The sequence below is a fragment of the Rhynchophorus ferrugineus genome, unplaced genomic scaffold, assembly GCF_030347505.1.
Source record: "Rhynchophorus ferrugineus isolate W39M unplaced genomic scaffold, kcgeb_rfMv2 rfM2, whole genome shotgun sequence".
Classification (NCBI taxonomy): domain Eukaryota; kingdom Metazoa; phylum Arthropoda; class Insecta; order Coleoptera; family Curculionidae; genus Rhynchophorus; species Rhynchophorus ferrugineus.
The window spans coordinates 51,656,116-51,678,230 of NW_027472581.1; the positions used below are offsets into that span (position 1 = coordinate 51,656,116).

At 29.7% G+C, this 22,115-nt stretch overlaps 1 protein-coding gene across 1 annotated transcript in view; it reads left to right on the forward strand.

Moving 5' to 3' along the window:
• Window positions 1-22,115, forward strand: part of LOC143191180 (nose resistant to fluoxetine protein 6) — a 59,969-nt gene that overhangs the window by 16,869 nt on the left and 20,985 nt on the right. The window lies entirely within an intron of this gene.

Sequence of the window (22,115 nt, forward strand, 5' to 3'; positions counted from 1 at the left end):
TCATTCATATTTGAATTATTAGCTACCGAAATGGAGCCGCGTTTATTGATTAAAAATAGCTGATGATCGCAACCTTTACAGATTGCATCTTCAGAGCAGGAGCTCTGATAGTGAAGCTATTCGAATCAAGTTTATTTTTTTAAGCAAATAACTGTCACGGCTGAGTGATATGCATCTTCATGGTTAGGTGAATAATAAAAAAACTAATGGACAATGGTCAATAAAAGAACCAAAAATACAAACAAATAATTTCAGGACACGCCACACCTGTTATTAAAATTATTCCTCCTGAAATTTCTATTTCTTCATCAAATCTGATCCACATTCCTTAGAGAATCACCTCAAAATGGAAACTTATCCAATTGGGCAATAAGATACAGTAGGACACCTACATTAAAAGTGAAAAAGTAGAAATAATATAAACATTTTCATTATCAATCCTCCTGTTGGATGATTGGATGATAATATGTTTTACTTTATATACTTCACTATCACGGCGAATATTTAGTTGATTGGCGAGTGTATTGGGTTAAACACTATTCCAGAAAATTTAATACTCTAAAACTCATATTCATATTCTTTAAATAACACGTTGCATTACACTGGTTGAATTACCTCAATAGAGATATAATATGGATCATCCGCAACACCTGCATATAAATATAAATAAAATGCAAAATCGTTATGAATTCAATATTTCAGTCGCTCGGTCAACGTAAAATATATATACTGTTATAATGTTATATCGTGTTAACGTTTTGTTATCGAGTCATGTTATGCTACAACAGAAATAATATGAACGATCAGTAATGAAATAAAACGATTTCCCGCCAATTTTTAATATTAAGATACTTTAACGTAAATCTAGTTAAATGCTGTTAATTAAACATTTAATATAAATTAGAAGGAAATTATTTCCAGCATAAATAAACCTTTTGAGGAAATTGCTTCTATATATAGTTTATTAATGTGAATATTTAACTTTCGCTTAATACTATAATTGTGACCAATAAAGTAGTAAATTATTAAAAATATTAAAATAAATTTCGTAATATTTACTTGAACTTCTCTTAATTATTCAAGTTCATACCTAAATAAGACAATATAAAAGAAAATATATTATTAAATTAACAAAAAAATATATAGTTGAACATAGAACCTCCTCCTTTTTCGAAGTCGGTTGATTACTGTAATATTCTTAAAGGCATTAAAGTGGCATGACATGGACATTATATGTATCTAATCTGAGAGGTTTTGAATATGGAAATATGTTAAATTTGTTTTAATTTGGCTAATAATTACTGTTGTTCAAGTTTATATTTAAATCCTGATATTTAAATTACACCTACGTTTCAAATTCTTCATCATCTGCCATTGAAATAGTTTCTGACTTAATGTTTTTTGGTTGTTGGATAGCCGTGAATTAGTAAACAAGGAAACGAAGCATCTTTTCATTTTTATTTTATAAATTAGGATTTATAAAATTTATAATATGTGATTTACAATATTTATACGGATATTTATGTAACTATAACGTGTAAATTCAAATTCAGGATATATTCTTGTATATTGATTGAAAACGTGGGTATTTCTTTTTAAGGATGGCGATTTCCTACATTTCATAAAGAACAATAATCCAAGACTATTAATTGGTACTATTATTTGACTAAAATTAATGTTAAACGCAAAATAATGACATAAAAATGAAACGTTCTTATGATAAATATTCTAAATATGAGACTCATTCTTCATAGTTTAAAACTTATGCTATTGATGGAACCCAACGTTCAAGTTGTCATTTGAAGTTGATGAACACAATTAATTTAGAGCAGGATTTCGACCGCATTACAGCTGTATCGAACTCAATTAGTATTGTCTGTCTGAACTGATATTCCCTAGAAGATAACCTCTAAGTATTTTCGGCATAGTGAATGTAATTATGTGATCATTATTTAGCACCAAAGATCGTATAAATGTAAAAAAACATTTTTTTCGCCAAATTATGACTGTTGGCAAATATGAGGTATTTACAACTTTTTTTTAATTCTAAAAATTCAATTTTATAGTTTTACTTTGACACGATAGAAGAATTTATATAGAGAGAAGTTATCATTTTAACCGTTTCGAAGAAAATAGTTTGGAGAAAAACGCGATTAAAGTTTTGTTTTTAAATGACGGGTCAGTAAAATAGCAATATCTCCGAAAATAATTTGTTTTGAAAAATCTTCCTACGGGCATATTCTTAAAGGGTTTAATTTTAACAAATATCGGTTTTTCTAATTTGTAGACTCGAATACTCCTTTAATATTATCACTAACAATTTAACATATTTATTTCGCTACTAGTAACATCCTTCAATTTGATTTTTATATAACATAAAATTTTAATTAACTTTAAGTTGCCTGGAGTGATAAAAGGAAATAATCTTCACCTGATCATATTTGAAGTATCTGCTGATATTTATGGAAGTTTATTTTGACTTTCAAGTTTAAATACAAAAATCTTTCTTCTTTTGTTTCTTAATCAATCTTTTTTATTTTAGTATTTATGTGGGCATATATTTTGTAATTTAGTAACTTTTCTTATCATTATATAATTTCAAATATTAAAAAGCAGTAAAAAATGTGTATGTATGACGAGAATATAATAGGATAATTAAGATTTTCTTTGGTTATTAGAGATATGTACCATATGTTCTTTTAGAAGAGCCATTAATAAATAGAAATATAACGAAATCTTCATCATTAAAAAAGAACTAACAAATACGAAACATTGTTGTATAATGACGAATTACTCAATTCCAAACAACAAGCATTTTCACTTATTTATTAGTAACTGAACAAGCACTAATGAGTAATCAGGTGAATTGTAAACGTTTGTAACGTATTTTACTTTATCTATATGGCAAAACATATAAGCAACTTCTTTTGTGATTATATATTTTTTGTCAAAGTATTTTATACTTGCTGTAGAAAATTGCAATTAATTAAATTTAGCATTGAATTAACTATCAACTTTTTATCTAATGTGCTGATTTATTTGATTCAGTATTCTTTAGATATATAGTGTTACTTATTATTTTTATTTATTGCATAGCTACTAGTTGTTTCCGACTAACGTACAATTTGTTTTTACAGTAGCTTAAATCTAGGTATATTATCTAGCAGGACCCATCGGTCCTAAGTTAGTGTCTAGCCTAATAAATATTGTATATTAACATTGCTTTTAATATTAAATGCACCTTACTAAACTACACTACACAAGATCAAATGGTATGATTCTTTTAAGTCTCTGTGATCTTTTTGGTTCTATCCCAACGTTTCCTTACGATTCTTTTGATTTCCTGAGTGACACTTAATATCTGAAGGTTTCGTTGTAAGTAATCAGCCCATAATATCTGGGTGCACTTACCATGATTCTTAGGATTTTGTTCTGGAATTGTTATATGCGGATTTTCTCATAATTGTACTTACATATACGTACAAAAAAATACTTATAGTAATTTATTTTCCTATATTTCAAATCTATTTCCTTCATTTTCTTTCAAATATGTTTTTTACACTGAAGTAATTGAGGTCTATTCAACATAATTAGAGTTATTGCTATATGGAATGCTATTATCATTTTTTGTCATTGGTGTTTTGTGAAATTTGATTATAGGTGAATTATACATGCACAGTACTTTGGTTAATTATTATTTTCCAAATTTGAGTCCAATTATTTATATTGTCACTGCTGCCTGCTGAAATTTTCGCGTTGCTTCTTCGTTATTGCCCCCGACAGCACGAATCGCAATATCACCACCAGTTGTATAAATTGTATTATTTTGTATTTATGGTATATCACATGTGTAAGGTAGGTAAATAATTGAGCCATTACACTTTCTTGTAGTACACCTGCTAAAACATATTTTATTGTATTGTAGACTTCCTCTTGTTTTACTCTAAATATTCTCGTTGTGATACTTCATAGGCTTTTTGACATCTGTTACACTATGCTGTCCATGCGGTAATCAATTGTTCAATGTTGATTAATAAATCCTATTTATTATTATGGTTTTTCTCTCAGAGTCTTATCACAAGTATAACTTAAAATACGTATAAAATGGCTAAGAGGCAATGCGTAATATATGTGTATGTGTTTGATGTAGTTTCAAATGACAAGAATAATTATTTTCGTCTGACCCGTTCTTCTATATATACTATATATAATCTATCCAACAAAACAGCCAATACACAAATTTTTCATTTCATTTCAGTTAACACTTCACTAACAGTTTTACATTAAGAACTCAATGTTAGTAGTAAAAATAAAAGAGAACTGACACACAATAAAGCACTGATGTTATATATTATTATATTAATATACGCCAATGTTCTAAACATTCACTGCAATCGATGCAACATTTTTATCCGACAATTTATTTTATCTAGAAGATTTATAATATATTTTATATAAGACAGATCATCTCAGGATATTTTGTTCCTCAAATTAAAATCTTTGTAATAATGGAATGAATTTGAGCTATATTTCTTTAATATTTAATTTATATATTTTGGATTTGTTGTGAATAAATATTGACTGAATATATTAATAATTGTTTTTAGAGCTAAAAACAATTAAATATAATTTTAACAAGTTAATCGTAACGTTTTATCCAAAAATCTATAGTTTGAGAATGATGAGATTATCTAGTAATATTTGAAACGTTTAATATTGCCTTACAAAATAAAAATATGTTCAAGGTTCACTAGTTCAACGATTTGTATATATGAAGATCTGACACTAAGAAAAAGTAAATTCAATTTGTATCTATATATGTAATTATTGTGAATGTCTTATAAAACTTCGTCGTCGTTAACTACTGTCATTTCTTAGAACTATTCTTAGTTTATACTGATATATAGATAGTAAATTTGAGTTTATGTCATAACTAGTTATTTCTTAATTTCACTGGACCATGTGAAGTCGTAAATTCTTTATGATTATGAAATATTTTATTTAATTGAACATTCCCTTTTTAATGATGGTTTAATATACTAGATAGATATTAGAATATGCTGACTGCAGTATGCTATTGAATCGTTACTATAAATGTTTAAATTTGTTCATAATTCAACAACTTACTTAAATAATAACGTTCTATTACATAATACGGTCCAATTTTTATTTAAATATAATTTTTATTCAATTAATTACTTTATTCATTCATAGTTTCGTAAAGACATTCGTAGTTTCCTTAAGACAATTTTTTCAAAAGGTTTATAACTATTGTTTTGAAACGAGGCTTAGCCAAATATACTACGTGCTTGTATGTATTCTGACAATTTTTTATTTGCGTTATTATAATCTGCAATAACAGTTTCATTTTACTGAATTTTTTACGACTGGGATTGTCATAGTAGATCCACTTTTCATTGCCAAGCACAACACGGAACAGAAAACTTTTCTTTTTGTCTAGAAAGCGATCAAACAGTGATGTTTAAACGGCTCGAATTGACATTTTCAGTACCAATTCGGAAGCAGTTAGTTCATCAGCAGTTATCTATGCACCCAAAACAAAGTCCTGCGATTAATTGTCTTTTCCGGTTCTCCAGGTCATTCTTTGTAGTAAACATTAAAACCGATGCTTTTAAATCGTTGAAACCAAATGGACAGCTCTGATATTATGAATCAGCATCACCACTCTCTATTATTAATGTCTATATACACTAAATAAGACATTAATACTAAATGTAAATCTATTATTTTATATAATAGTTTTTTACATTAATAGTTGGCATTTTCAACAGTACATAAATCTAACCTAAATGCCTACAAGCACCTAATATTTTTATAGAATGAAGCATCTCATCATCGAAATAGGAAATGTATTTCCATATTGTATGTAACATTGATCTCTAATAGTTATTTTCTTTTTTAAGTAGTCTATTTTAATCCCCATAATTTTAGGATATTTCAGGTTTTTACTGTATTTTTCGTTATTCCAGTTATTTTTTACTTATCAGTGATAAATATCAATAGTAACTATCAATGTTGATCAAATATCTAAAGAACGTTAAAATATATGAAAAATGTAAATATGTATATGTAACTTGTAGCTTCAAAACAGAAGACACTATTAAAATCGGTATGGTAGTGGTATGTATGTAATATGGTAGTAGTTGTACTAGTTCTTCAACGGAATACCATCTATTCGGCACCTTCCAAAACTTTCATCATTTAATATTTCATGTTTTGTAAGAATATTGCCAAAATGTCTTTTTCGCCATTTAATGTTGCCAAAATGCCAAAAAGCCATTTAATGTTGATTTGTTGTAATCTTTAAATAATGCACAAAATTGGATATCGTGCAGTGTAAATTCTTAAAATATATTATTTAGTTACTGTATATAGAATTTTTTTTTTAATTCAAAAGCAATTTTATCCATGTTGCCTCCAAATTGTCGAAACAATCTTATGACGTTATCATTGTAGCTTTTGAGGCTTATTGAACGCAAGAATTCGTTTTTTTATTAATTACATCTTACATTAGACATGCTTAAATGACAAATGAATTTATTACTACTGTTCTGTTATACTTGCATTAACGTACAAGGCAGACGGGTAGGGGATTAATAGAACAATATATATTTCCCAAATTAAAATAAAACTAATCTATTTAAAATAAAATTAAGAATGCACTTGAACACTAAACAAAATCTTGTAATTTCTTGCGTTTTGTTCTGTAGCTGTATTGCTTCCCCATCGCTGCGATTTGGCAACTTTATTTCATGTTTTAGGGCCAAATCTTGGATCACTTCGTGTATCCATTTGATTACGAGGTCATGGTGCCGCTCTTCGTTGGTTACGCAGCCGTAAACATTGGCAATTAATTGTAGAACTTTGTTTTGGGTGCGATGGATTACTATTTGGTTTGATGATTTAGTGCAACCCCATATTTGCACCCCACAGGTCCAAGTTGGCTTTATGATTGAGTGATAAATCAATCTCTTTGATTTTAGGTCAAGTTGGGAGTGTCTTCCGACTAAGCAGTACAGTTGCTTGACTTTGAGTTTAATCTATTTTGCTTCTTGTCTAATATGACGATTCCAGTTTAACCTACTATCCAGATATATTCCGAGGTATTTAACTGCTTGATTCTGCTTGAGGAATCGGGCATCGGCCAAGAGATATAATTAGGTTTTTGTCATTTCGCCGCAACGCAAAATTAACATGGACAAATTTAGAGCTATTAAACTGTATTTTCCAGTGTCTACTCCATTTGTAGATCTTGTTGACAGCTACTTGTACTTTTTCTACAGCCTTAGACAGAGATACAACTTTTTTCATGATAACTATGTGGTCGGCAAATGTTCCAAGTACTTTTTCTTTTATTGTTGGAATATCAGCAGTATAGAGCAGGTATATGAGTGGACCCAAAACACTACTCTGTGGTTTAAGTGTTGAAAATTCTCCTTCATGGGAGACTAAATTTTCTTTCGAAAATATATGATTTCAGCAGTAAGGGGTAATTCCGCGGTAGCCATTTGCCCATTTTGTATATTAATCCCAAATGGCATACCCGGTCTGGGAACCATACCCTGAAAATCTGGTATTTCTATAAATGGTTTAAAACGTTTTAACATGAGTTTCTTAAATAATTTTGATATCGTAGGTAGTAGCGAAATAGGCCTCTAAGATCCAACTTGTTCTGCCAGTTTGTCAGGTTTTTTAAGCATAATTACTGGAGCAATCTTAAGACATTCTAGAACATGGTTCAGTCTCAAACAGGCATTGAATATATATGTCAAAGTGATTATTGCTTTTTGTAACAACTCTTTTAATAACCCAGGTGAAATATCGTCATTTCCAGGAGCCTTTTTACATTTACAGATACATCGATTTATATTTATTGTGGATTTTATATCATGGATTGGAATACGTTAGCTAAATGTTCTGCGAATAATCCAGCTTTTTCACTGTTACGTCGAACCCTTTCATTTTGACCATTTTTAATAGGCGGTACTCTAATAATTGGTCTTTTAAATCTCTGAGTTGTTTTCCACAGGGAGTAATCTTTGTCTGCTGTCGAGCTTAATTCACTTACATATTTTTCGAAGCAACTTTGTTTATATTCTTTAATATTTTAAGTTGGCCGATTACCATTTCTATTAAAAATTGATTTGTCTACAGCATTTGTGGTTCTGTGCCATACTCTTCTAGCTCTCGTCGTGCTTTTATCAATTCACTAATTTTAAGAATTCGCAATGAAAAGCTCCGTTTACAAAAAAAAATGTATTTATTATATTTATCAGTATTTTTAACGATAAGGCACCTGGATCATTACTGAATTAATGTTCGAATTGTTTTAACATTTAGATTATTTCTCAGATTCTCCTTGTCATGTGCAAAATACTGTTATGAAAACGCTGGCCGGACCAAGAATAAAAGACCTTCCAAAAACCCTTGAAATTTATGAAGCCCGTAAAGGCTTTAAAACAGAACAAATAGTAAGAAAAGAAAATGGTAATAATTCTGAAGTTACAGAATGTTTCGTGTTGACGCTAGAATATTGTTACCTTAAACTATAAACGCTCAAATTGTATCAAAGTAGCTGGAATGTGTAATAACAAATACGAATGGCGTTATTTTGTGGTGTTTGTGAATTGATTAATCATTAAACATCCATATAATCATAAAAGATAATTATTTCAATAATATTTGGGATATACAATAATGCACAGCACTAAAAAAAAAGATTAATTTGATATATTTCCAAGTTCACGGTTTCCTCGTACAACTATGATTTTTAAAACTATTTTCGGTTATACAATACAATATTAAATAGCCCTTAAAAATTGTGAATTTTGGGAATAGTGCTAGCATTACTTCAAATTAAGATCAAGTTAATCATGTAAATTTACTTTTTCTTCCAATTTATATATGTATATTAATTCAACATGTAATGATAGAGTAATATACAGATATCATGATATGTTGATATAAGTAACTTCCAAAAAGTGAGTACTTTCTGTACAAATTATACTGATGTTTTATTAAGCCTGAACAATTTTTAATTTGAATTTTTTGTTTTGCCTATATTTAGTTATTTATTTTGTAACTAAGTATTGAGACATATTTTATTCCGATATTTGTTGTTTTTCCTGTTCAAAATAAAGCTAGTTTGATGAAAAACATTATATTACCAACATGCTGCGGTAAATTGATATATCAATGTCGTACAGATTGCGGCAACTCGTTAAAAAAATATGTTCGGTATTCGATTGTCAAGGGATTGACTACGATATTAACATTAGCAAATCAATAAATTGCGAGATAGTGAAGGTGCTTGATACGCTTAAATTGTTGTTAGTTTACTATTTGTTGCAGTTTTAGTAATTTTTACGGTATTATAATACGCATATATGAATTAATTTATATAGTTTTTTTCGTCGATATTAAATTTATAATTAAAATAAATGGAGCCTTTTGATGTCGCTTGTAGTCGATATTTAAGATTTATTAGTTCTTACTTAGTTTCTCTAGTAATAATGTTGCAGGTTTTTTTGCTGTAAAATAAAATTTACTGGTTGATGGATTTAATCATGTATGATTTTTAAATATTTGCCATTCTCGAGTGTTATACTTTGGTTATAAGTATTCGGTATACAGTTGCAATACTTCGGTATTAACATTCTCTCTCTCCTCATGCCTGCTTCCGATTATTTTGTTTCCTTTGTAACAATTGGCATCTGAATCTTTCTTCTAACTAACTAATAATTTTTTTATCATTCAAATTCATTTCTTTTCTTTACTTTTCAATGTGCTTCTTACTAACACTTCGTTGTATTTACCTTTTATTATATCGCAAACATTTTATCCAGTAGTATATTCTTATTTTTTATTTATTCTTAAGTGATTTATTTTTAGACTTTTATGATTGTAGTAAAGTGAGTTAGATAGATAAGTACATTAATACTCCTTGAAAAGTCTTGTGGTAACAATCTGTTGTACAGTTAATTACAATAACATGTGCCTGTCTAATAGGTACATAGCTATAGACACAACAGTCAATTTAATCAATGAAATCAATCAGGAATTCAGGTGGCGCACTACATTTTTTTGTCGGCAATTTCGACTACCAAGGTCGTTCGTTACCATGATTTTCAAATACTTTCTGCATTTCTTCATGCAGGGTCATGGCACGGACCGTGACATCGAAAGTGAATCCACCTTATTTCCGGCACCTAGCCAAAAGAAAAAGAGAAAACCCATAGCTTACTAGGAAGTACTATATCAATGATGTTTTTGTTCTGTTAACAGATCACGCATTTATGAACAGTTTATGAACAATGTATTTTTTTATGCGATATTTCTCTATAATTCAAATATTTTCTAACGGTTAAGCAAATTTTAAATATAAGAAGAAATGATGCATATTGTGGCCGCACTAAAAGATGAAAGGTTATCTTAATAAAAACAATTATCTCTTATCATATTTTATCATATTATTTGAATTTGACATTTTTTTTCACTTCAATCATATTTTTCTTCAATAATTTTTGACACATTAAAACTATATTTCATTATCTACAATTCATTTTTGTCTTCATTTCTGATGTTATCAATTAAATTAGAGTATTATTTTGATTGGCCTTAGAATAACTTGGGAAAGGTAAACTCCTGAAAAGGAAATTTATTAAAATATATGTGAATCTTAATTTAGGGTCTTTAGAGATAAATTGATTCCTGGCTATGTCTTTATCTATAATTTTATAATTATGTACGCATTTGATAGCAGTTTAATTGTGTTATATATTCCATAACAAAATAATTCTAATATTTCATAACACTCCTTGTATGTGAAACCAATTGTGGGTATTAATGTTTTTTTTTTTAATTTAAAAGTCTCTATTTTTCTATTGTGTGTATAATTGTTTGATCAAATTTCTCAATTTCAAAATACAATTTTTTTTGCAATAACTCCAAGTTTGCTACATAGATCCAAATGACCTTAAGGGATGGTCTGGGTTAAGTTGTCTTTAAGTTGTCTATTCTCGGTTAAATCGCAGGATCGACAATCGCAAATCGCTGCCCTGTTAAGGACATCTTTATAAGTTATAAGTTCTTATACTATCTTTATAAGTTCTTATACTATCACTTATTATACGTAGCATCAACATGGTTCATGCCTCATCAGTGGTGATAACTCGACTTAAAAATCCCTTATTTCTTATCGCTCAGCAGCAAGTTAACATAAATCACTCCTCATTAAACCGATGTTTCAACTAGTCAGTATTCAACTTATTTCCTCTGTTTTTTTATCATTTCCAAAGTCTTTAAACATTTGCTTATTGTTGATAAATCAACCCCAATGATTTGTTACATAATTCTTGATATACTTCACTGAGTAACCGCTTCTATTCTTGGTCGCTAAACGTACTTACTAATATTATTTATATTACTAAAATACAGCGGTTTTTCGATCTCTTTTTATATGAAAACTAGATGACCCGGTGAACGTCTTATCTATCTTATAAATTTTCTCTGACAATAACAAATGTTCTCACCGACAGGTGTTTTGCCAGACCAACATTGTGGCTGTTAGATGACATTCAACCCAATGCTATTTTGAAAAAAACTTTTGTAGTTCTTGGACAATAGTACGTTACACTGTTAGTACATTGCCTATTAATTTCCGTGTCCAGATCGCCCATAAAATAAATTCGTAAGAATTGATTATCTGCGTTTTGCTAGTAGCTCCAGCTCCCCCAGTATTTAATATATTTATCCTGTCCTTGTATTTAAAAATGTTTAAGTTCTTATTAACTTATTTCTGATACAATATGAATGTTACCAAAAAATGGTTTTGATACAACTTCAAAGAGGGCATGAAATTGTCTAGTAGAATATGCGTTGCCCCAAATGACGTCATTTGGAAACTATTATATTTCTGAATGTTGAGCAAGAAGTGGTTAGAAGCATAATGGATCTGGTAGTGAGATAGAGAGTGGCAATTTTACTTTTTCCCCGACACAATATAACAGGTCAATTGAAAAGTCCCCGGCCTACCATAGTAAAACAAATTTTTTTGGCAAAAGTAGTTTTTTTATTCAACATAATTGCCTTCAAGGGTGATACACTGATTATAGCGAACGTCCAACTTTTCAGTATTAGTTTTGTAGTATGATTTGTCCTTTGCTTCAAAATAGGCCTCAGTTTCGTCGATCACCTCTTCATTGGATGAAAATTACTTCCCAGCGAGCATTCTTGTGAGATCTGAAAACAGGAAATAGTCGCTGGGGGCCAGATGTGGATGGATTTTTGCCATCGTTTTCACTAACTTGTGACACGGTTTATTGTCTTCGTAAAGCAGCACTTTCTTTTTCTTCAAATACGGCTGTTTTTCGGCAATTTCGTCCTTCAAACGGTCCAATAACGCTATGTAATAGTCGCTGTTGATGGCCCTTCCTTTTTCAAGGTAGTCAATGAAAATTATTCCATGCGCATCCCAAAATACAGACGCCATAACGTTGCCAATCGACTGTGCGTTTTCCCACGCTTTGGAGCGGGTTCATCGTGGGCAGTCCACTCGGATGTCTGTCGAATGGACTTCTGAGTGAAATGATAGAGCCATATTTCATCCATTGTCACATATCGATGCAAAAATTCGGATTTATTACGCTTGATCATCTTCAAACACTGCTCCGAATCATCAACTCGTCGTTGGTTTTGGTCAAAAGTGAGCTCTCGCGGCACGCACTTTGTACAGAGCTTTCTCATACCCAAATATTCGTGAATGATATGATGTACACGTTAAGCTGATATCTATAGAGTGTTTGATATTTCATTCAATTAGTTTCAATTTACGATGATTGAAAATTTTTTCGATGTAGAGTAACCTTCTTTGGGCATCCACTGCGTTTACCGTCTTTGATGCTCATTTCACCACGTCTAAACTTAGCATACTAATCCTTGATGGTTGATTCTCCTGGGGCAGTGTCCGGAAACTCGGCATCAAGCCATGTTTTTTCTTCAACTGTATTTTTTCCCTTCAAAAAGCAATAGTTTATCAACAGGCGAATTTTTATCCATTTTTCTCACAATAACAAAAGTTGATTTACTCAAAATGCTATAATTCATAAACAATTATCCGACAGCTATCAATTTTATACACGCATCTTTTGAGGGTTAGGGCTAACTAAAAAACAAATGGATTTAATTCTAATAGCGCCACCCATGTGTCAGGCCGGGGACTTTTCAATTGGCCTGTTATCCCAGTATATTTAACAGATTTTTATTTCCCCAAGTGTAACTGATTTTTTGGAATCAGAATCTTTTTCCAGATTATATTGGAATGCTGCTCGTAGACCTCAGAATCTCTCATGTCGTTCTTGCTGTTGTTGTGTTTGATATGCACAATTTCGTTGCATTCTAAGTCTGTCCACTTCATTTCCACCTACTCTCGAATACAATATAGAAGATAGTGAACTTAAAGGTATCGAAAAATACTTATTTGGTCCAAAATCAGATATATTATCATAAATATGATATAAAAAATTGTTATTTAGACTTTAACGAAATGATGTAAATGATTAATTTATTAGTAAAAAGCTAAAATGATAAAAGTAACTAATACAAGCAAAAAGGCTACATTATTTACGCTATCATTTGCAAAATAATATGGATGAATTCCAAAACGTCGCATTTACAAGGGAATCTAATACAATGTGACATAAGTTAAATCTTTTGTAAATCATTTAAAATTAATTCACATTCATTTTGTAATTATCATTCTAATCTATACTAATGAATATTATTTATGTTAATTCTTATGTTCTAATAAATGTTATTAAACACAAAAAATTCCACATATTAAGTAACACAATTATATAACAATAACAACTCTCTATGTCATTATACAAATCGATATTAGATAATAGAAATGAAATAATAACCAAATCGGTATTGCTCGTTTTTATTAGTTGAATTTAATTTAAAAAATGGAAAGTCTTAAACGGATGCATGACCTGACTCATGTTCGAAATATTCTTGACCCAAGTCCATCATTGACAACGATTGCACAAAGTTGCAGTCGGTCATCGATAACCCCGTTTATTTGTCACGGGCTAAGGCCAGACCCTTAGTTGGATGATCGCTATGTTGCAAAATGTTGACGACAACTTGTGCAAAACAACCTTAACTTAAACCGATTTGTTTGGCGTGGCTCGAACGTTTAAAATATCTCGTAGCCGTTGAATTGATAATGCGTTAATAAGCCTGAAACATTTGTACTAGTCGAAAACTGATTGTCTTGATATTGCCCCAAGCTCTTGCGACAGCACTAGAAAGCGAAAACATACCGAGCAAAAAGCAGAGAATTTCGACAAAATGATTTATCTGTTTCCTCACTTTTTCACGGTTCGTAGATCAAACTTTGATCAGATAATATCATCGAATAATTATATATAGATGAAATTAGTGACACGCTGTTAATAAGAATGCTTATAATCTTTATTTTGTTTTTCTGAACACCTACTAGCATCATTTCTCAAATTAGCGACAACTAAAAGTTCTTTTAAGTATAAAGGAATTAATTATATATATGGCGAATATTAAATTATAATTAAAATTTGTTAAATATTATATTTATTACATTTATTATGTGTTGGAATCATGTCGTAGCGTTTCTTTGAGTTAAAAGAGTTTAGTAAAAAAAATCTATATAAATCTATTGAAAAATGAATTGCTGTTCGTTAGAACTCGATAACGGTTGGGACTTTGGCTAATTTTAGGTTTTGCAATACTTATGACAGTCAAGGGGAGGTTTATATTCTCTTATATATATAAGTCAGTATCATAAAAGATTGACGTTGTTGTTGGTTTTCCAATATTTATGAATGCGATCGGAAATGTATCACAAATTCAGCATGCCATCTTCAAAGGTAATGGCGTATATAGCCTTCTATACCCACTACTCAGACAGTACTACTACTACAGAAAAAACAAATTCCCAATCCCCCAGGAAGCGACCACTTATAAAAGGCTCGTCCAATCAATATGCCTTTTTGTTCCTCCAAGTGTTCCGATTCAAAAAAGCCCGCGCGTTAATGAATACCCCATGGGTTAAGAAGAACGCGAACATCTATCTCGAATCAGGCTTCACGTTCATTAAAAGCTTCACGAATATGCTCAATGTGAGGTTATCCCTTGGTACCTTACAACACTCAAGCTCAGCTGGTTAAAGCCCTACCCTGTATCATTCGTGGTAGGTAATTAAATACTGCAATCCCTTTGTCACGGGGTCATCCGAAAAGTTAAAATTCCCAAACCCGAAGCGACATCATAAAAAGACCAAGTGATTTTAACTGGTCATCTTAATTGATAAAAAAACCGAAATTTATTTTGTGACTAAAATTTTTGAATATGAATCAAGCCACGGTTAAAAAATATAAGTATTAAACATTAAAGATAATTTCTCGGAATTGACCGATACTTCAGCACGATTTATATTTCACACAAATATAGGTATTTTTGAGACGTATATCTATTCAATAAAGTGGGAATAAAGTGACAAATAATGACATATATGTTAAATATGATATAACTATGGGTTAATATTAATTTCTAATTGTATTCTAATGGTCGTCGAGTAATAGTTGAAATATGTTGTGACTGTTTATGGTAAAACATACTTATATTGCACCTTTTTTCATATTTAGTCACAAATTTAGTGTTTGAGAACTTCTTCACTTTTATTATTAACAATACCAACCTCACTGATGGCCAGCGAAAGACAAAAAATTATAATTGATATGCCATAATTATATTCTATAACGAAAAATGAAGAGAATAGGCTTGGAAGGCATGGATTTTGTACACTTTAAATACAACATCTAGCACGATACAATTGACACAGATATAGTGATCCTGTAATCCAGGAACCAGCAGCATTCAACTGCTATCCGGAAACAGTTTATGGAACCAACAAATCAGTTAAAGTTTAGAAAATACCAATGATTTGTCAACATTGTAAGGCATTAAAATAATCTGGATACGAAAAATGATAGGCGCTGTGCTCACAATTCAAGAGGGAAAAGAACTATTGTACAAGAACCACAAACTTAGTTTCGCCAGAACAGCGATTTAGTAAAAATTTTTAATATATCACTGGATCAGATTATATATGACAGCCATAACATAGTCATGAAACCTGACAAAACACCAGCCGGTGAGCATGCGAGGAGGTTTGATTCACCGACAATCGAAGTGGTTATGTTATTGTCGGAGATAATTTGCAAGTGAAATGTCGGTAATATGAAGTTCACCGGGTCATCTAGTATTGAATATATTTTAGACAAGAGTTTTCTAGAGAGCAAACTAGATTTTCCTTCATATTATAAATTTTCGCCTCTAAGGTTTTTTTTTGTAAATGTTCATAAGTTTTAAAGCGTTTGGTTATATTAACTGCTTGTATGAGCTCTGATGATTTTTTTTTACTTTAAAAAGAAAGTTCTTGAAATATATTGCTATAATATATAATAGTCAAAATATTTTCTACAACTTTTTCGCATTTCTTCATCATTTGAAAGTGTGGGCTAGAAAAGGCATGCTGCATCGATCTGCAACAGTATATCCTTTATAAATTTAGCAACATGAGGCCGTGCACTGTCATCAGGAGGATCATCTTGAGTTTGTTATTTGCTATTGGTGATATTTTTTGAATCAGTATATTTTCATTCGTTCATTGTCTTAATACACCACACCTTGCGGATCCTAGCAAGACATAACTATGTATATTCCGCTTCGGTGTTGATGTGGATGATTGTTTCAGACTAACTCATAGCTTGTGAATTTGGGATTATTGTAGCAGATTCTTTTCGAACTTTTTTGGTCCTCTAGGCCGTTCTTTGTCATTCACAACAAAACAACCACATTTAAATCTTTGAATGCAATTATGAAAGTTCTATGATTAAATTCTATGGTCTGTATAGACTGAATAACTCAATAATTCTAAATGGAAATTATTATTCTATATACAAATTTCTCAAAACTATCTAATTTAGCAGTTGTTTATATTAGATTTCGCATTTCCATCAATACAAAGCCCTGATCAAAATACATGCAATTATCTTATATATTGTGATGCCGGTGAAGCAAAATATCACAAAATAATAAAAACAGTGTTCTTGTATCTCAATACTTAAGATGTTAGTTCCTTCCTTGTTATTTCCAATATGTTAAAATGTTCAATAAGTCAACTCTTATTTACAATACAATTCTTTACAAAATATTTTTTTTGAAAGCAGAAGAAAATATAAGTAATTAGTATAGTAAGTAGTAGTGATATAGATGAAAATTAAACCAACTGTAAAAGGCAAATGTTGCCTACGCACACATATAAACACGCTAACATACATTTTCTTTATATCAAGGTTAGGGAAGGTAGGATTAAATTATCAGGCCAGGGTTAAGAAAGGGAAGATCTGATTGTTACTTTTATGATACTACTATACTTAGAGAAGTAAAAGCATCGTACTGTAGGAAATATATCCATATAATTTACGTCATCTCGCTGTCCTTTATTTAGTTTAGATATAGCTGGAAACGCACTAGAGTGTTCTGTGAATAGGGTGCGTTTTGACTTTTACATAAAGTGTAACATTATCGATGTAATAATAAAAATAGCGCAAATAATATCCTATTGAAAGTCAACACTAACTTAAAGTATGGAAAAAACCTTATTAGATAACATTTTTTTTTCAACAGAATGGAATTTCATGCTAAATCAAAGAAATATCGAAGAGCATGGTTCATTTAAAAACATAAAAGTATACCACGTATATATTAATATAATCGAAAACTACACTGATATATAGTTCATAATAAACAGATCATCGACACCAACTTAAAAAATAAACAAACTCAAGGATTTTTTCCCAAAAGCTTGAAATATAATTGACAAAATGAATCATTAAAATAACACTTTTATCTTTTTAATTGATTGGATATATTCGAGGTCTTATTCAGATTACTGAATAAGACCTGGTTTGCTGCATTCATATTCTAATTATGCAAAATAAGCAAAAGAATTTTCTAAATCAAAATAGGTAAAAACTGAATGGATTTGAATTTGATTAAATTGCTTGAGAATTTTGGATGAATATTAACAATTGTACATGTGTTCGAATCTGAATACTTGCCATACTATCTATCTATATATATAATTTTCTGTTTGCAAAGAAGCACGAGTATAAAAAAAAGAAACAAAGAGCTTGATCTACGAAATTAATGAACATGCCATTTTTTTCCGAAAAAATTGTTTCTCTGATTTATTACTCTCGTATTTTACTTAAGATATATCAAAACTATAAAAGATTACGATTATATTTACTGGTTAATATACCGTTATTTAAAATATTTACATCAGAGTTCAAGAATAATATACAATGTTTTAAAGTATTCAAACGAGTTTTTAAAGAATAATATAATAAATGTTTAATAAAATTAAGCTGGAAGTAGAACTCGAAATAACAAATAGAACTTAAATAAGTTAACGCCTTGTATATAGACGTAAGGCTCAAGTCAGTTTCGATTGTCAGGTAATTTCATTTAATAATAGAATAAATGAAATGTAAATATCAATATGTAACGAAATTCTGCTATAAAATTTTAAGACATTGTTAGTATCAATATAAAAATAGTTGGTTATCTGAATACAGCTTTGTCCCAACTTTTCAAAACAATCAATAAACTTCTTGGGTGTTTTGATTTTCTTATATATTAACCTTTTTTAATATACATAATTATTTAAATAATAATTAATTTGATATAAACATGTAAATACTAGTTTTTATAAAAGTGCTATTTTACAAATAAGCTAGTTAAACTAAATAGAAATCATATCCTGGTACATTGAAATCTATTAATACATAACACTATAACGACAATGTTATCGATTAAACTTTTAGAAAACGCAATCCATATGTGCGATAAATGTATTCATACATTTTCAATCACACAAATATCACAGCAAAGCAAAGCTTGTTTATAGATTCCTGTATTGCACAATTCGACAAAAAATAACTTGGCGTTATATAAAACAAAAATTACCTATCACCAGAGCGAATAAGAACTTTCTATCATACGTAGAAATTATGAAATTGGGAGTTTCCAAGCTAGAGCGGAAATAATATAAACAATATCAATTATGAAAATTGCAATTCACAATTGCTGTTCCTCTTAGTTTTATTATAAGTTACAATTGTTTCACTTTAAAAATTAGCGGACTGTAGTGTTATAATACATAGAAATAGAGAAAAAATATATGGTTGTAATACAAAGAAAAAGAATACATATTTGGAAATATTAATTCGCAAGATAAGGAACAATCAGGTCGCCAAAAAAGTTTGAAGACGAAAAATTGAAATATTTCCTCGAAAGACCTGTGTTAAATATTTCAAATATTATTTGAAAGTTAAGAATCTAAATTATGAAAAGTCATGGGTTAATCTTGACGAAACTTTGCATGAAATACATGGCACAAATCTAATTTGTATTTTTAGTGTGATTCCATAACTGTTCTATAATGTAAAAATCATATCCCATCATTATTCAAATATGATTTTATTTATAACTATTTACTTAAAATATAGCATGAACAATAAAATTTTCATGAAAATCTTTTTTTTTCAATTAATTTTTAAAGAATTTTATAATTTTTTGTAAAACCTTATTTGTAATATTACTTTTGTATGCTATAGCAATCAGACTGACCGCACGTAGTGTATTAATAGCAAGGATATTAGCATATATTTTCGCCGCGAAATGTTTAAAATACACTGTACTACTTAGAAATTTATTTAAATAATATTTGTTAAACATCAATGGCAAGACCAAAAATTCTAAATAACCATGCCGAGATGCTATCGAGTGTCCATCATTAAAATACACGATATTTTAATACTTGAAAATTATCAAAATAATTTATATTTTGTTTACTATAAAAAAAATTAAAAGAAAAAAGATAACTACAATAAAATGTTGCAGTAGAATTTTACTTAAAATTTATCATTATTCAGGAGGATCTTGAAATGTTAGTCATTTCCCCATAGCATTCAATTCTCTTACTTAATCAATATACAATTAATATATCAGTCAACAAATAGTAAATCACTTAAACAACCAAATAATACGTTTTAATAACTTATTGTAATAATTGTTTAATTAAGCACTATTACGATTGATTAAGCATGTAATTAATTATTCACTTCATTAATTATGTTTATGAAAAAAGGAATAGAAAAATATCTAGAATGGGGGTCTATATAAATATATAAGATAATTTTTTTAATATACATGTAAAACAATTATCAACTCTGACAATTTTTTCTTATGAATAAACTACTTTCGTTTGCTAAACGTGGCATTATTTCTTTTAAGTCATTCCAACGTCGTCATTGTCGATTTGTTCACAATTCAGTAAAATCATCCGTTATGTACGAGCAATCATAAGCAGGTTAGTGGGTTTCGAAAATGAAAGCATTTTCTGTCTTCATTTCGCTTTCTCATTCAACGTCATCGGATTCTGTCTCTCGACAAAGTTACGTAGCCTTCGTTACATCATTCGTTGCGATACGCGTCCGAAACGGAAGGTTGGAAGACGACCTAATCCGCGAGATGGATTCTTGTCGTAAATAAATAATGGCAGTCATGGTCAACGAAACGAATGAAGGATTTTCTTGATTTTGAATGATATTGAGATGAAATAAAACCGTTTTATTATTTAGCCGTTTTTTTAATAACAGTTAATACACCATTTCAGGCCAATGCTGTAAATGCCATTGGCACCTTTATTATGTAATAAAACAACTGCGTTTTATTAATTTGCTTTTTAGTTATATAGATGAATAAGACTGGTCCTTCTACTGTTGCGATAGCCGCGGGTTCGAATCCTGCTGGGGCATGATCGTAAATGTTATGTTCGTGATTGTTTAAAATTTGTGATTGTCCTAGACAAGAGTGTAAAATCCGACAAGGAAATGACCCAGTCACCCCTGTAACCAGGCTGGGTAAGATCGGATGTCTTCTGGGATCATTTCTAAAGTTGGTTATTCGCCAGTCGGTAGGCATAATGTTGAGTACCGTGGTTCGGAGCCCACGTTAAACTGTAGGTCCAGTCCAGATAAACCCCTAGTTGGTAAAAGGAGACTTTAAAATATATTTAAAAAAAAAGTTATATAAATATCATTTAATTTAAACTTTATAATCAACAATCTTATTAAATAATTTGTACGTAACTTGTCCAAATCTATTTAAGCTATTGGTTTGGCTGGTGTTCTTGTTTTCAAGTAATATTTGTAGTCTTGAATAAATTAATTAAACATTTAATTTAAAAATAATATCCTATTTTATTCCCTTTCTTAATATTTATTTTTCTTTATTTTTTTATTACCCAGGTGGTTTATAGAATATAACTAATAATACATTTAGCATTTTTAGTTATTAATATATATTAGAATATGACTAATAATACATTTAGTATTATTAGTCATATTGAAATTTGGTATTATCTATACATTAATAATACAATTAAAAAAGCCAAACAAACTATTATTTAACTGAATAAGTGAGGTGTTGCACAAATTAATAAAATCACTGCTGAGAGATAAATGTTGAGATTAATATCACTTTAAACTATTCTACGCCAACTCAGTTAGCTGTTAGAGTTTCTGTAAATCGAATAAAATTACTGTCTTGGCTTAGAAACTAACTCAACTAAAATATTTCAGTTAAGAACGGAACGCTTCCAAATCTAAAACTTTATATGATCTCCCTTTTAACATTATTACAAGTCATATACAATAATTATAATGCATGAAAATACTAAGATATGTGCAGCATAAGTTCAGAGAGAATGGTAGAATGGTGGAATTCATTTTAATTTTAGAAATATGCATTATAAAATATTTATGTAAAACTGCATTAAAAGCAAACTAATGATAGCAAATATATTTTAAATGAGATGAGATGAAATAAGCACACAAAATACTAAATAACGACTTTAAGTACTTATTAACTAACGTGATTTTTTTCAGATTTTATTAACTATTCATTGAGTGTTTTAACGTTAA